Source organism: Hibiscus syriacus, unplaced genomic scaffold (assembly GCF_006381635.1).
Source record: "Hibiscus syriacus cultivar Baekdansim isolate YM2019G1 unplaced genomic scaffold, ASM638163v2 tig00110450_pilon, whole genome shotgun sequence".
Classification (NCBI taxonomy): Eukaryota; Viridiplantae; Streptophyta; class Magnoliopsida; order Malvales; family Malvaceae; genus Hibiscus; species Hibiscus syriacus.
In genome coordinates, this window is record NW_024062743.1 from 8,925,398 (window position 1) to 8,942,801 (window position 17,404).

Here is a 17,404-nt window from a genome sequence, read left to right on the forward strand (position 1 = left end):
CAGATGATACGAAAAAATCAACCCCAGAGTCTACCATATTAGGTGTTATTATTTGTTTATTCTAGTTAACAATATTGAATTACATTATATTTTACGTTAATGTAAACTTTGATTTATTATTATAGATTTCAAGTTTCTTGTTATGGATTTCAAGTTTGTTGTTATAGATGTAAAATTTATTGGATAATGCTACAGGTTAAATTTGGGTAACAAAAGAGTAGAAAACATCATTTGAAAAAATAGTTTTAATTTGTGGCGTTTTTAAAAACGCCACTAAAGCTTTAGATCTTTTGCGGCGTTTATACAGAAAACGTCACTATATACGTAGTCAATAGCGACGTTTTACATTCACAAACGCCACTATATGATATAATATTTAGCGGCATTTTAGGAACAAACGTCACTATATGTCAGAACATTTAGAGGAGCTTTTAGGACAAAACACCACAAAAGAAAAGATAAATAGCGGCGTTTGTGATCGACAAACGCCACAAAAGAAATGATAAATAGTAAGGACATCATGTTTTTGTTATTTTAATAGTTAGTGGCATGCATATTAAATAGGTTTTAGTTGCTCTCATGTAGTAGTTTTGAAATGGTTTGTATCGTCTTAATATTTAAAAATTTAACAAAATCAAAACATTACTTTACGATTATAAGTGATTTTAAATAAGTTTTTAAATAATTTGAACTTCAATAATAAATTTTGTGTGGATGTTAAATATTATAATTTTGATTTTATTGAATCAATTTGATTTGATAATATAAGTCAAATTTTGAAATTTTAAAATAAACAAAACCTTACTAATTTTCAAATAGTAAATGTTTTATACGATTTATGTGACATCTTTGACTCGTATACGGCGACATATACGATAAAAAGGTGTTACAAGTGGTGTCACAAGCAATATCATTGTGTCTAAGGACGAAGTCAACTTTGGTTGAGGCGGCATCTTGAGCAACACATAGTTTAGACCATGTTGCTCGAAGAATATAATTATATGTTGGGATCACCTCGAATAATTAGTCCTATTGAGTGAAGTATCGGATCCAGAAATATTTTTCCGGGTGGTCACATATATTTTAACAACATAAAATTTTTAAATTGAAATGATACAAATAAAATTTCAGGGTGGGCACAGTCCTTAAAATAAGTAATTAATAGAAGAAAACTCAAATTTCAGGATGGACACGAAAAATTTTAGAATGAAAATCATTAGTAAAATAAATAACTAATCGAAGAAAGTTCAAATTTTAGGGTGGTCACGTGTCCACCCTGACTAAGTCGTGTCTCAACCACTGATTGAGTGAATCTAGCTTTGACAGTTCAGGAACAAGCTTTGACACTAGGTTTGACATTTTGCAGTATATAAATCACTTCTAAATTGTTGGTATAAGAAATGTAAGATCAAACTATTAGCACTAACCGGATATAATAAACAAAATAAACATCAAAGAATTAAACATCTTTTGGTATAAATCACCGTCTTAGAAACGATTTCGCTTTGATGTGTGTAATGGTTTTGTTAGCCGTTTATCTCTCGAGGTTAACACGGTAGCTCCGAATAATCGTACACCCAAAGATCAAAGTAGACATGGGTAGAATTGCTCTTCTAACCAAACGAAATAATTTGTAAAAGTACTAGAGAGAATAGAAAGTTTTGAAAAGCAAGATGAGAATATTTGAATAATTTGAATATTTGAATATTTGAATATTTGTCTTCTGTTTATAGGCTTGAGTCGAGGTTAAAAACTAAAATTAAAAATATAAAATAAAAATTGATTTTATTTCACGTAATTAATAGCTGATAATTTACAAAAATTAATTGGCTATAGCTGGCTGAATCTGATGTCAACCCTGTCCGACAATCAATCCTATTGAAATACACAGTTGTTGCATCAGTCCAGCAAATAGAGAATACAATCGGCAATGCGTATAGAAAAATTATAGAAAACATATTTGCCTATAAATACCATTTAAAAAAATTCATTTCAGTTTTACAGAATTTATTTTAAAAAATTCTTTCGGATTTGTTAAAAAAAGTTAAAACGCACGCGGACATGTCATAGATGCGTATTCTCATGACCATGACCATGACCGACACCGCAACCCGAATCGAGTTGAGTTGGCCAGCTGACGGTGGCTTGCGAGGAAGTTGTCTATCCACATTTCAAAAGGGAGTGAGAGAAGACTCTTTAAATACCTTTCATAAGGGACATTCTCTTCAATATGGGATAGAATGCCCATACTCCCTTGAGAATTACCAATAGTGTTGCCTGGTGATTGTAGCGAAGATTCAGGCGGTGACCGGGAGTGGTTCTAATTGCCTTTATTCGTTTTAGAGGTCTTGTTCTAATGGCCCTTATTCGTTTTCTAATTGCCCCTATTTGCCAACATGAGCATTGAACAATCCGAATTGCATTTACTAAAAAATTAATAAGAAATAAATATAAAATATTTTAAATAAATAATAATAAAACCCTCGATTTCAAAATAATAATAAAATCCGAATGGCTTGTGAATTAAAACCAACCCTCATTAGAATTTACGGACACATTTCGCCCATAGAAAAAGATCGAAAATAATTGGGGTCCCACAAGACATTGTCAGATGTAAATGGTTTCCAGGTGCCCAATCTTTTCAGCTCAAATTTTTTTCATTTGCTGACACGTATCTCAACCATCTTCATCTTGGCCCACACTCTTTATTCTGCTTAGCTGCTCCTGGTGTTGTAGTTACAATAATACAGGCTCAGATCTACCTGTTTTACTGCTCTTCATTGCCCCATATATACCGTTAGCAGTTAGCACCTTCACATAAATCATGCCTTGCCAGTAAGCACCTAAATCTCATTATACAAAACTAAAAAAAAATTGTTTTTTTTCATTTTCATTTTCATTTTGTGTTTCACTCAAAACTCTGAAACCCAGATATAGGTTGGGCAAATTCATCAAAATATGTAATTTGGAGTGGTTAAAGTTCAAGTCTTTACAATGTCTGAAATAATGAAGCCAAGTAAAAGGGTTCCAATGAAGGTCTGGTTAACTGCTCAAAGATCAATGGGTCTCCTTGTAGGCGGGAATCACACATCATCCAGGTTTTGTACTCGCTAGATTTGCTTCCTTGTTTTGTTTTGGGTTCATTTTCTCCTGCTTCTTCTCAATCAAAGATTGGATCTTTTTGGCTATATATCAAGTTTGAAAAAATCAAAAGACTATGGATTCTAATAACTTGAAACTGATGATTTTTCGCGGGTCTTTTGCGAGACGTGTGCTTTTACGTGGCCTAGCGTTTGCTGTTGCACTGTCGATTGTTCCATTGCTCCAAATCATATCTGGGCCCGATCCACAAATGTTGTATACCCTTACCGCCTCAGCAGACTGTGCCCTTGAATCTGGTTTTTCAGCTTCATTTATGTTTCCAGGCACCATGTTCTTCAGCAAAGTATGGGGCTCATTTGGATCCCTTCAATGTAAGGAAGATGGGAACTTGACAACCGGCGTGGTTAGAGCGCTTATGGGAAAGAAACTGTTGAGTTACAATGCAAAAGCTCTATGTGTTGGTGAAGACTCAGTATCAGCTGTTATGGCATTGAGAGACTTGGGATTCTCTAAGGTTAATGGGGTTTATAGGCACCCCTTCTTCTCTATCAATCATAAGAAGTTTGTTTATGAACTTGATTATGAGGACAGTTCTTATGATTTTGTGTTATCCAGGGATTCAACTAGGGTATCAGTCCCTGCGCTTCTTGTGCTTGAGATTGAACGTGTCCTTAGGCCTGGTGGAATTGGGGCTATACTTATTGGTCTTAGTGGTTCAAACTCTGCTAGCTTGATTAGGTCGGCTACCCCAGTCTCTTCTCTGTTGAAAGCTTCAGTTGTTATTTATGTTGATGATTTCAATGAATTTACATTAGTTGTATTCGAGAAAAAACTCGAAAACACCACTTACTTCGAGCAATATCGTCTCCCTGCTGATTGCCCATCTATGACAAACAACAAAGCTGTATTGAATCACATAGAGCCTCTCATGGGGGAGAAGCCAATGGAGTTTGAGAAAAGCATTGCTTATTTGCCCAAGTTTGTTAATGTATCTACGAAGCAGTGTTTGGTCTATATCGATATCGGGGCCAGTAAGCATATGAACTTGAATGTTACAAACTGGTTCTTTCCATCTTATCCTCTGGATCACCAAGCCTTCGATGTTTATTTCGTAGATCACAATTCTTCGGTGATGAAATCCTATGTCAAAAGGCCTGGTATCAACTTTGTTTATTACCCGGGACTTGCTGAAAACCGAATCACATCGAGTTCCATGCATAACGCTTCCATAGATTCTGATAGTATAGATGATTCGGATCCATTTGTTGAAAATGAAGAGTTTGACTTCCATCTCTGGTTCACAGATACTGTCCAATATGCAGATTTTGTGGTTCTGAAGATGAATGCACGTGCAGCGGAGTTGCAGCTTCTATCAGATTTGTTCGAAAGTGGAATCATCTGCTTCATTGATGAGCTTTTTCTTAACTGCTCAGACTCAACCGACAGCGGAAGAGCAGCGAATGGAGGCTGTATGGGTCTCTTCAAGTCCCTTAGAAGAGCTGGTGTTTATGTGCATCAATGGTGGGGAAATTAGAGGGTGAATTTTAAATGGCGGATTCTTGTTTTAGACATTGTTATGTTTAAGTCATTTGTCATATATGTATTGCTCTTACTCTGCAGGCGCCACCGTTGAGGCGCCTAATTGTTATCATTGTCGGGGTCGGTTTCCTGCATCTGGCACATGCAGAAGAACTTATGTTGCAGTTGTGGTTGAGCACTATACTAAATAAACAACCACTGTTATCTCTAGTTTGCTAATGCAAGTTCACGTATTGTTATGTTCCGATAGTTCGATTACTCTCTTTACTTGATCTATCGGTGATGCTAATCTTTGTTACAGGTTCAATGCAGGTGAATTAAAGCTCTAAATAAAGTTGGAGATTGAATTGAACTCATTTTAATAAAGCATGACACTTTTCCGTTGTAATTTACAAATTCAATGGTCTGAAAAGTCCTCTTCACACGGCTGAGCTGCTCCTGAAGGATCCAAGAGCTTTAGCAGCCCCTGCCCTGAGGATATACTGTTGATAAATGGCAGCTCCAATGAATGGTTCAACCCAGAAAATCCACTGAAAAAATTCAAACAAAAGCATCTATAGTAATAAAGGTGTCATATAGAAACAAAGGCGATATTCGAATAAATTGTACAAGGTGAAGGCTCATATCATCCCATGGCTTGTCTTGGTTGAACACAACAGCAGCTCCGAAAATACGAGCAGGATTGATACCAGTGCCGGTGATTGAAATAGTTACCAAGTGAACCATGAAAACAGCCCTATGGGCAGAGGTGCCAATACCTTACACTAGGAAATTACAAGACATTAGTAACTAAAACATACTGATCAAACCAAAATGAGGATTTTAAGATATGAAGTTGGATGAATTAGAGGCATACAGGGACATAGGAATCTCTTGCATTTCTCTTGGGATCAGTTGCAGAGAAAACAGATTAAACAAGCAATTATTAGTCCACCTGCACATTAATTTTATCTAAATTATAGTCATCAAATATCTTCTTTTGGCTAATCTTTTCTAGGAACATAACATACGGCTCAAATTTGAAGAATCATGTTAGTTCTTCTATTATGTTAAAATTTAAGTTTAATCTTTATATTCTAATATAACATAATTTGATTTTTATTTTTATATTATTATAATATTTAAATTGATAACATTATTAGTTTATGACTTAAATTCTTTTTAAAGCATATTTAATCAAATTAATTATAAAAACAAAATTGTCTAAAATATGCTTGCAAGTTTAATTTTATCATACCATTCAAACAATGTAAACTAATGCAAGCATGATGCAAATTTTTAATTAAACCGGGCTTAAAAATCTCTTGATTTAAAGTTATTTTTGTGAAAACCCCATTTTGTTTTACATTTTTAATTAATAATATTAAATGTATAGTTTATTAATTAAAGCAAGTCCTATTTCTAAATAAAGTTACATCAATAATAGAATAAGAAAAAAAGAGACCAATAACGTATTGGTGCGAGCGTGATGGGAAGAAGCGAATATTCCAAGGGTATTATCCCCTAAGCCCATAATGTTCCACCGGCAGATTCGCATATCCCATCTACTTCTGCCATGCACTGTTCCATTTATTTTATCTATAAAAAAAATATTTGAGTGGACTATTTAAGGATTTTTTTTCAACACATTATCTCAGCCATTTGCCCCATTAGTTATGCATCTGATTAATTTTTTTTAAGAAAAAAAATCATGTTCTCTTTTATTAGTGAGTTTGTCTACGTAGTTTTGAATTACATAGCTTTTACATGCTAAAGTAATTATAATATACACGTGCCTTGCTATAGATGGGAAAGATAGGAGAGAATCTGGACATTGATATCGTAGGGGGATAACTTTTACGACAATGGATTGAGCGGCCCACACGATCCAGCGTTTGAACAGTCTTTCACCAATATTTACACCGCAAACAGCCTCCAAAAGCGGTGGTTCTCCGGAAAGTTACCATTTTTACTTCACTTTTTGAATTGGTTGCCTTGCCTGGCCACCGTTTAACGTAATTGCTTCTTCTTCTTCTTTTTTTTGGTAAATTTCATAGTGTGTTGAGGAACCACGATTACAGGGGTGATGCCGAGGCTCAATTGAGTCCTTAGAAAAATTGACATCAGATGGATTTGTCTTAGATCCTTCATCGTCGACGCCGGTAAGCAACCTCCCTTTTTTTTTCTCCTTCTTTCTTGAACTGGGAATCATTAAATAAGATGGTGAGTTAAAACCTTGGGGCAGAACTAGCTGAGATCATCTTTGTGGACACCACTCCTTTCGTGAAGAGCTACTTCCTAGACCCTGAAGATCACACTTACGATTGGCGCGGAATTCATCATCGCAAACATTACGTTACCAATTTGTTGAAGGTATCCATCGTTAGAATTTAACCCGAATTTGAATATACTCTGTATTCTTCGGAATTACTGTGCACTGGTGTAGAATGTGGAGCGTGCATTAAGAGAATCAAGTGCAAAATGGAAGATTGTTGTTGGACACCATGCGATTCGAAGTATTGGGCATCATGGTGATACTCCCGAACTTGCTACTCATCTCCTCTCCATTCTCAAGGAACAGCTTTTGATTTAACCTACCTCTAGTATATAAGATATTCTTCTTCAAGATGGAGCTCCAAGCTCCATATTAATTTGAATCCGAGGAACTTGATGTGAAGAATTCGTTCCTTTTACTACCAGTGCAGTGCAATGCAAGCTAATAAGAATTGTTATGTTGCAAAGCCATTGTTATAGTAGGATTAAATTTCTTTTCACAACTAAATTCTTAATATAGGTATATTATTGTGACACAAATTTCATTGTCACTAAATTTTTTATAATATTGAAATACGTAAATTTGTGTTAAGTGTTTTATTGACTAGTAGTTAGGCTTTATACTCTTACTATAAAGGTCTTATTTTTGATACTTCTAGAAATAATGCATTGTATTAATTTATTAAAATGACATGTGGAGGTACACATAAGCTATTGTTGACTATAGCTAACTAATTACAATGATTATAGTATTATTATAATTGATTTTGTATTTATTTTTATTAATTAATTTAAATATATTATTGCAATAGAATCTTTATCCCTAGAGAATAATATAAGTATCCTAATTATAATCATTGTTATTAAATTTTTTGTAGAAAATTGAAGTTAAAGGGAAATATAAATAATTGTAACGGAACTTTGGAAAATTATGAACTAAAAATTATCATTAGTATAAAAGTGAGAATTATTTATAACGACTAAAAATAATAATTGCTAGGGTAAACTATACCAGTGACCACCTAATTATAACTCTTTTTTATTTTGATCATTATTTTTTATTTTTTTTTTCAATCGGGTCACCCAAATATTTAAATGCATTCAATCAGGCTACTTGTTGTTAAATGTTAACATAAATGTTGACATAGCATTTAGTAAAATCGGTATAATTACATATTCGGTCACTCTTACTTATATATCCTATGATGGAAAGAAAATTAAAGCAGGGGGTAGGAGACTCAATCCCAGGCCATTTGAGAGAGATGAAGGAAGCTCAACCACTAAGGCAAGCTAATTGTTGGAAATTCAAGATTACATATTCGGTCACTCTTACTTATATACCCTATGATGGAAAGAAAATTAAAGCACGGGGGGGGGGGGTAGGAGACTCAATCCCAGGCCATTGGAGAGAGATGAAGGAAGATCAACCACAGAGGTAGGAGACTCAATCCCAGGCCATTGGAGAGAGATGAAGGAAGCTCAACCACAAAGGCAAGCTAATTGTTGGAAATTCAAGGTAGATCACATTTAGTAAATATCTTATATCTTAATATAATCTGACATTCTTAATATTATATATATTTGTAACTTAAATTCACATCTTAATATTAAAAAATATATTTTATTCTTATCTTAACTAAAGTAATATATATATTAGTCTTAAATTCATTTTTTATTTTTTAAATTCATATCTTAAATTCATATTTTTTATTTTTTAAATATATTTTTAAATATATTTAAATATATAAAATAAAAAAAAATATTTTAAATATATGAATTTAAGATAAACATAAAATATATTTTTAAAGTTAATATGTGAATTAAATTTAATATATAAATTTATTTTTCAATGTTAAGATGTGAATTAAATTTAATATATGAATTTAAAATATATTTAAAATATAAAATAAAAATGAATTTAAGATATGAATTTTAAAAATAAAAACATGATTTTAAGATATGAATTTAAAATATTTAAAGTATGAACTTAAGATATGAATTTAAGATAATTTAAGAATCTAAAATTACACTAAGATATAAGATATATATAATACATGTAGTCTACTTAGAACAAAATAATTAGCCTAGCCTAGTGGTTGAACTCTCTACATCCCATTCCCCCTCTATGGTGTTTTAATTTTATTTTAATTTATTAAAATTTGGATTAGAATATATAAGTAAGGGTGACCAAATACCATCTAATTTGATGATTAATTTTGTTTTAATTTATTAAAATTAGGATCAAATTGATAGAATATATAAGTAAGAGTGACCAAATATGTAATTATACCAATTTTACTAACTACCTCATCAACACTTCCATTAAATGTTAACGACAAGTGACCTAATTGAATGCATTTAAATAGTTGGATGACCCGATTGAAAAAATTCAAAAATTATGTTCAAAATGAAAATGGGCTATAGTTAGGTGGTCTCTGGTATAATTTACCCTAATTACTATAAATCACAATTATTAAATTTGATACTATCAGTTATTAGGGGTGTTCACATTTCAGTTTAAATCGAATTAACTGACTTAGTCAAATTAGTTAGGTTAATTTGGTCAACCATCGAATAGTTCGATGGGGAAACGATTAATACTTTTTTCAATATTATATTAATGGTTAATTTGGTTCGAAATCGATTATTAATCGAATTAACCGAAATTATTAAATATTAAATATATTATATATGTATTAAATATTTAATGTAAGCTAAAACACATTAAGAATTAATAATCAACTATTTTTAATCACACTATACTCATTTAATTATCAATACCTAATTAAATTTGGACTCAAATAAAATAAATTACTTCTATTATATTCAAATTAGTCTAATTAAAAATATTATACAAAATTTTAGTTAATTCGGTTAACCGACCGAAATAATCGAATTTTGTTCAGTTTTGTTAATATTTTCAACAAAAAAAAAGTTTGGTTCAATTAACGATTAAAGAAAAAAATTTTGATTAATTCGATTAATAAAAATTCGTTTCGATCGGTAACCGAATTAACGGTTTGACCGCCCCTAGTCATTATTAATGACTCAGTTTTTTTAGAAAGTATGATATGCATTTTAGAATTTTGTAGTTTGGTTGGTGCAACTTACATTGGAAAAATATTTATTTTACAAATATTAATCCAAGAGATCAAAGGGAAAAAGGAACATGCAGTCACAAACAAATCACAACCTTTGTCATCATTAATCCATGAACAAAATCAAACACAAAATGGAGCTCCCCAAATTTCCCCATCAACCTTTTAATTGTCACAAAGAAAGTGCAAAAACTATAACACTAACTGCAAACAAAGCGAAATCATGCATGGCAAGGCTAGAAGCTCTAGACTTCTCAGCAACATCGGCAACCTTTCCCGGTGTAGGCGCCAGACCTGAAGACTGAGAAGAAAATATTTACAAAGGTTACAACACTTGATCCACCCGATAAATAGCAAGTTGACCATCACTATAAACGGTGGCAGCAAGTCTGGTTTCCGTCAGCCTTGTCATTAGTCACTGTGTTTCCAGCAGTGGTTATTGAAGTATTAAATGCATTGCTAAGTTTCCTGCTACGTTATTGTTGCTTGATGTGCATGAGCTTGTTAAGAAATTATTAAGAGTTTGTTATGAGTTTGCTTACGTGGCTTTTCTTACATTGTGTGCTAAGTTTGTAAAAGAGTTAATTAGAATTGTTATTCATCTTAGTATATAAGATCCTCTTGCTCAATGTAAATGTAACTTTTTGATTATTAATAAAAGGAATTAGAAGTTTTCTTTTCCTCTTCATTTGCTTTGCATTATATGATAGTTTGGTTACTATCATAACATGGTATCAGTCGCTATTTCCTAGAGATGTGATCTTCGTTGCGTGGTTTCTTGCTTCTTTTCTGTTGTGTGGTGAGAATCATGGCTGATGCACAGGTAGTATCTCTGGTGAATTCCCCTGGGAATTCCTCGGTGTTTCCTTCTACTCTCTCCTGTGTTCAGCATATTCCCAAACATGGCACAGTCAAACTTGCTGAAAATACGTATTTACTGTGGAAGCATCGGGTAGCTCTTATTCTTGATGGTTATGGTTTGATGAAATACATTACTCCTGATAGTATTATTCCAAATGAGTGGGTTACAAATAATTCTGGTCAGGTCGAGGAGGATCCAGCTTTTGTTATGTATAGACAGTAAGATAAATTACTTGCGTCTTGATTATTGACAACGGTTAGTGTAGATGTTTTACCCCACCTTACAAGATTAATGTCTCCTCTTACTATTTGGAATGCAATAGCACAATTGTTTGGAGCTAGGTCTAGTGCTAAAATTTATGCACTTAGACATACTTTGCACTCTCAACGAAAAGCAGGATTGACTGTAAGTGAATATTTGGAAAAGGTAAAGTCTATATGTGATATGTTAAATGTAGTTGGATGTGTCGATACTGGGCAGGAGAAGGTAAGTGTTGTGCTTGCTGGATTATCCATGGAGTTTAAATCCATTATTGCTATTGCATCTCGTGATATTTTATCATTAGATGTACTTACTAAGATGTTTTTTCATTGTGAAGCTCGGCAGAAGGTTTTTCTTAGTGATGGTATTTCAGCCAATATGGTAGTTCGTTCGAGTGATACTCGTGCTCGTAATGTGCCAGTTACAGTTGCTACTGATGAAGAGGTGTCTGAGAAGCAGTCTTCTCATATAAAAGGGCAGCAAGGCAGTAGTTATCATGGGTGTGGTCGAGGATGATTTAATGGTTCAAATCAACCTCAATGCCAGTTGTGTGGTAAGTTTGGTTACACTGTTCAAAAATGCTATCATCGATTTGATAGGGGCTTCATTGGTGTTACTACTGGTGAGGCTATGCACAGTGATACTTGGAAGAAATCCTCGAGTTCAAATGCTGGTAGTCAGTTATCTCACTCACTTGCTCCTAGAATGCAAGCTTACACACATTTTATGGCTTCCCCCTATCTAGATGGTGTAGTTTATCCATCTTTATTGTATCATGGAGTTCGAGGACTATTAGCTCCATTTTATCATGGATTTTCATACTCATCATTTGGATCCTTGACTGTGGATACTCGGTTTAGCTCATCCACCCCAACTGTGCCATTAGCAGCGTTTATTTCTGCTTTGGCTGATGTTTCTTCGAGTATGTCAACTCAGTCTACTGCTGCTAGTGCACTATGGTATCTAGATATTGGTGTTATTCATCATGTTTTGAATGATCTCTCAGTGTTTGATTCAGGGACTACCTATACAGGTAATAACACACTTCTAATGGGTAATGATAAGGGTGTTACAATAACTCATATTGGTTAAGGCTGCTTGCAGACTAGTTTCAAGCCTTTGATCTTGCAAAATATGCTTCATGTTCCTTATATTAAGAAAAAGCTAGTATATATTTCTCAGTTTACACGTGATAACAATGTTTTTCTCTAATTTCATCAATTCATATGTTTTGTGAATGATGCTTAGATTCAGACCATTCTGTTGCGAGGGAAGCTCACGGATGAAGGTTTATACCAGTTACTTCCTAATGTTGAAAAGGAGTCTAGATGTCTTGTTAATAATGTGTCAAGATCACAAACTCTTTTAGATCTATAGCATAAAAGATTAGGTCATGCTTCTGTTAAGACTGTGAAGACAGTTATAAAATTATATAATGTGACTTCTGATGCAAATAGCTTGTCTCAAATTTGTACTGCTTATTTACAAGGAAAATCACATAAGTTGGCCTTTTGTAATTCAATGACTGAATACGTATCCCCTTTTCAATTAATTATCTCAGATGTATGGGGACCAACTCCTTTCACTTCTTCTGATGGCTATGTCTATTATGTGTCATTCATTGATGTGTTTAGTAAACATACTTGGCTTTATTTGCTTAAGTGTAAGCCTGAGGTGGGACAATGTTTTGTTCATTTTTATAAAATGGTTGAAGTTCAGTTTGGTCAAAAAATTAAGGTTGTGCAAATTGATGGTGGAGGTGAATATCAGGCCCTTTATGCATGGTTTCTTGATCATGGAATTCAGAATTGAATTTCATGTCCAAGTACTTCAGAGCAGAATGGAAAGCTGAGAGGAAACATAGACATGTGGTTGAAATGGGGCTGACTTTGTTAGCTCAAGCACATTTGCCTTCGAAATTTTGGATTTATGCGTTTACAACAGCTGTTCATTTGATAAATCGTCTATCAACTGATGTTCTAGGTGGTAAGTCACCTTTTGAGCAACTCTATCAAGCATCACCTGACTATTCTGACTTGAGAGTGTTTGGTTGTGATTACTTTCCATTTTTGCGACATTTTAATAGACACAAGCTGGAGTTTCGTTCTCGGTAATGTGTGTTTCTTGGATACAGCTCCTCTCACAAAGGTTATAAGTTCTTGGATGAAAATGGCGGAATTTTTGTCTCTAGGCATGTAGTTTTTGATGAGACATTATTTCTCTATAGTGTTTGTAAGGTGGCTGAAAAACACAGTGTTACTCATGGAATTTCCAATGGAGTCTTTCCAGTGATTGTTGTTCCATAAGATTAGTATTCAGTTGGGAGAGGTTCTAATAATTAGCATACAACTCTAGTTCAAGGTACTTATGATGTTAATGGACAAGAAGTTTTATCTACTCAAAATGTTGTTACTAGTCAAGGGTTGACTAATATTAGTACAAATCCGCTAGATAATGATGTTTATGAATTGCCTAGAACTGACAGTAAGTCATGTTCACATGAAATCATGCCTGAGCCAATTGCTTCACTAGACAATACTCATGTTCCTCCTAATACAACTCTTAATATTCATCCTATGGTTACAAGAAGTAAAAGAGGTATTTGGAAACCAAAAATATTTCAAGTGATATGTGCTAATCGAGAGCCTCCAAATATAAAAGAGGCTTTCATGTATCCTCATTAGAAGGCTACTGCTCAAGAAGTATATGATGCATTAGTTCATAACAAAACCTGGTCTCTTGTTCATCTTCCTACAAATAGGCGAGCAGTTGCATGCAAGTGGTTGCTTAAATTAAAACGAAATGTTGATGGTTCTGTAGCTCGATATAAAGCTCGTCTTGTAGAAAATGGTTTTCTTCAACAACAAAGAGTTGACTTCTATGAAGTTTTCAGTCCAGTTGTTAAACCCTCTACAATTCATGTTATACTTTCTCTTGCCTTGACTCATGGTTGGGCATTAAGATAAATAGATATTAATAATGCCTTTTTGAATGGAATTCTTACTGAGGAAGTGTACATGATTCAGCCTCTAGGTTACGAGCTAGGTGATGGGAACACTGTTTGTAAGCTTCATAAAACCATTTATGGACTTAAACTAGCTCCTCGAGCTTGGTTTGAATGACTCCGTATGTATTTGGAAACTGAGGGATTTGTTTTAGCAAAATACGATTCATCTCATTATGTTTACAAGACAGCCACCAGTGTTATGTATTTGTTAGTGTATGTTGATGACTCATTCTCACTGGGAATAAATCTAATGAAGTGCAGATTGTCATTGACAAATTGAATGAGCAGTTTTCCTTGAAGGATCTTGGAACCTTGAACTATTTTTTGGGTGTTAAAGTTTTTTATGCCTCAGGTGATATTGTGTTGAGTCAGCGAAAGTATATTACTAATTTGCTACAACGCAATGGTTTTGATGGGGCTAGGAGTCTTCCTACGCCAATGGTGTCGAGTTGTAAGCTGTCGAGTAAGGGTGGATCCAACCTTGAAAATGTAGCTTACTAGAGAAGTGTTGTTGGTGCATTACAATATGTTGTCATTACTCGTCCTGATGTTGCATTTATAGTTAATCGAGCATGTCAATTTATGTAAGCACCACTTGATACTTATTTTCAGGAAATGAAGCAAATTCTACATTATATGTAGGGTACTATTGACTTTGGTTTGTGGTTTTCACCTTCCTCCAAATTAACACTGATTGGATTTGTTGATGTCAACTGGGGATCGGATGTGGATGATAGACGTTCTACATCTAGTTATTGCATTTACTTTTCTGGAAACTTGGTTTCATAGAGCTCTCACAAACAACAGGTGGTAGCTAGATCTACTCCTGAGGCTGAATATCAAAGTGTTGCCTATACTGCAGCTGACATGAGATGGCTTCTATCCTTACTTTCTGAGCTGCATGTTGTTGTGCATGGTACACCTACCTTATGGTGTGATAATTAAAGTGTTGTTGATGTATGTGTCAATCCAGTTATTTATTCTAAATTTAAACATGTGGAACTGGATTTGTTCTTTGTTCGAGAGATGGTTACTGCTGAAAGACTACAGGTTCATGAAGTTCTAGCAGTTAAGCAAGTTGCTGATATTTTCACAAAGCCACTGTCTGCTCTTTTATTTCTAAGGCATAGATTACGGTTGCTAATTGTTCAACTCAAAGATAAGTCAGTGATTCATACGTTGTGCAGTAATGCCATGATTGAGGATGTTGATGAATGAAGATTAAACCTTTGCAGGGTTATTGAGCAGGGTGAGTGTTGATGAATGAAGATTTTGATATGATGGTTATGAGCTTTCAAGAGCTATCAAGTAGGATGAATGTTGAAGTATGAAATGCATTCCTAAGTTTCCTGTTGCATTGCTACGTTGCTTGCTTTGCATAAGTTTGTTAAGCAGCTTTTAAGAGTTTGTTATTAGTTTGCTTATGTGGCTTTGCTTACATTGCGTGCTAAATTGGTAAAAGAGTTAGTTAGAATTGTTATTCAACTTAGTATATAAGCACCTCTTGCTCAATGTAAATGCAACTTTTCGATTATTAATAAAATGAATTAGAAGTTTTCTTTTCCTCTTCATTTGCTTTACATTATATGATAGTTTGGTTACTATCATAGTAGTGGTAACGTTGAGAGGGAACTCACTGTCGACAATATCTCCTGCTTGAGTTGTCATCAGATTACTAACAATATGGAAATGGTTCAATGGGATGTAAACCAGGACGACGTGTAATAGCACGAGTTCAACCCTTTGATTGTCGTTGAGTGAATTCATCATGTTTGATTTAAGGTTCGTGAAAGCCTTAACTATGGGTGCGAAAATGGTTTTTCCATCGTCTGGGTCTCTGAGCTCACTGATGAGATGATCGGAGACTTGGGTGGATTTTAGGAGACGAACGAAGAATGTGCATTGGTTGCCTTTTTTGAGGATTTTGATGATGTCCAGTGGACCGCTTGGTGGTGCTGATGCAAGAGCTTGGGCTGAAGGTGTTGGCCAATGGAGATGGGAAAATACGAAAAAAGAGAGAGTGAAGATGAGGTTTGGATATTGCTTCATTATCGCCATGGTTTTTGGGCTATCAAGCTGGTTATTGGGAAACAGTGGGAAATTGAAGGGATTACAAGTAAGGGGAAAAATTAAGGATAAAACAAACCATGGATTGCTTGGAATGAAAGGAATAACAGAGGAGATTTGGAGTTCGATGTTTGAACAAATCTAATGATCTTTTATGGTTTTGGTGAGATTAATATTGCATTGGAATAAAAGATCTAATGATCTTTAATGGTTTTCGTGAGATTAATATTGCAATGATCACAACGTTATTCAAACTATTTTTCTTTTAAAATAGGTGTAAATAAATATTTTTATTAATATGAGTAATTATAATAAAATATATATTTAGATTTTTTTAAATTTGTTTTTTGCAAACATACTATTTGAACCCGAAACCTTAAAAGAGAATAATATTTTTATATATTAAATAGTTTTTTATAAATAAAAGAACCTCATATTGTGTTGAGAATGATCGAAGAAGTTAAATCTCCAGTTTGGATTACATGCATGTAGGGACGGAACGAGGGGTGGGTAAGAGCAGTCGCCCCTCCTGAAAATTTATAATTACCATATATTTTAGATTCGTTTTCCATGTATTTTTTTATTAAAAATTTATTTTCGTCCCTTGAAACTTTATAAGTTCAAATTCATACCCTTAACATAAAATCGTGCATCCGTAATTGAGGTGTTTGTCATACCGGAAAGAAGCAAGTTGGGTTCCAACTCCAAGGGTTGGGGTTTGGTATGTAAGGTAAGGCCATTTGAGACTATCACCATTCGTATTATTTATCATTTAAAATAGCTGCCCTCTCCTTTTCTTTGTCCTCTGCTTGCCTTAATAATTATTGCCATAACTTGAAAATATTCTAATGCAATTGCTGTTTGTTTTAAAAAAGAAAGGTGTGATGTGTGCAAATAGAGAGGTATATATCAGAATGAATCAGTGCATGTAATATATAAAAGAAAGTTATACACACTAGAAATGACCATCCAGCTCAGTTGGTAGAGCACAAGGTTCTTAACCTTGAGGTCGTGGGATCGAATCTCACGGAGGGCATTTCATAATTCGGAGGTCTCTTACGGAAGTTGCTCGCAACCTGGTGTTGGGGGTAGCCTACTATCTTACCTCCCCCTTATCCCATACATATGGGAAAAAGGGACAACCATTCTAAGCAGCGAGCATGCAAAAGCTGGGGCAAGTAATTGTTGAGCATGCAATCGCCAATAGTGAGAATG

General features: G+C 34.1%; 2 pseudogenes; one reads left to right on the forward strand and one right to left on the reverse strand.

The window, feature by feature from the left end:
- Positions 1 to 3,217: 3,217 nt before the first annotated feature.
- Positions 3,218 to 7,364, forward strand: LOC120126204 (annotated as a pseudogene).
- Positions 7,365 to 10,117: 2,753 nt separating this feature from the next.
- On the reverse strand, positions 10,118 to 16,180 carry LOC120125959 (annotated as a pseudogene).
- Positions 16,181 to 17,404: the final 1,224 nt, after the last annotated feature.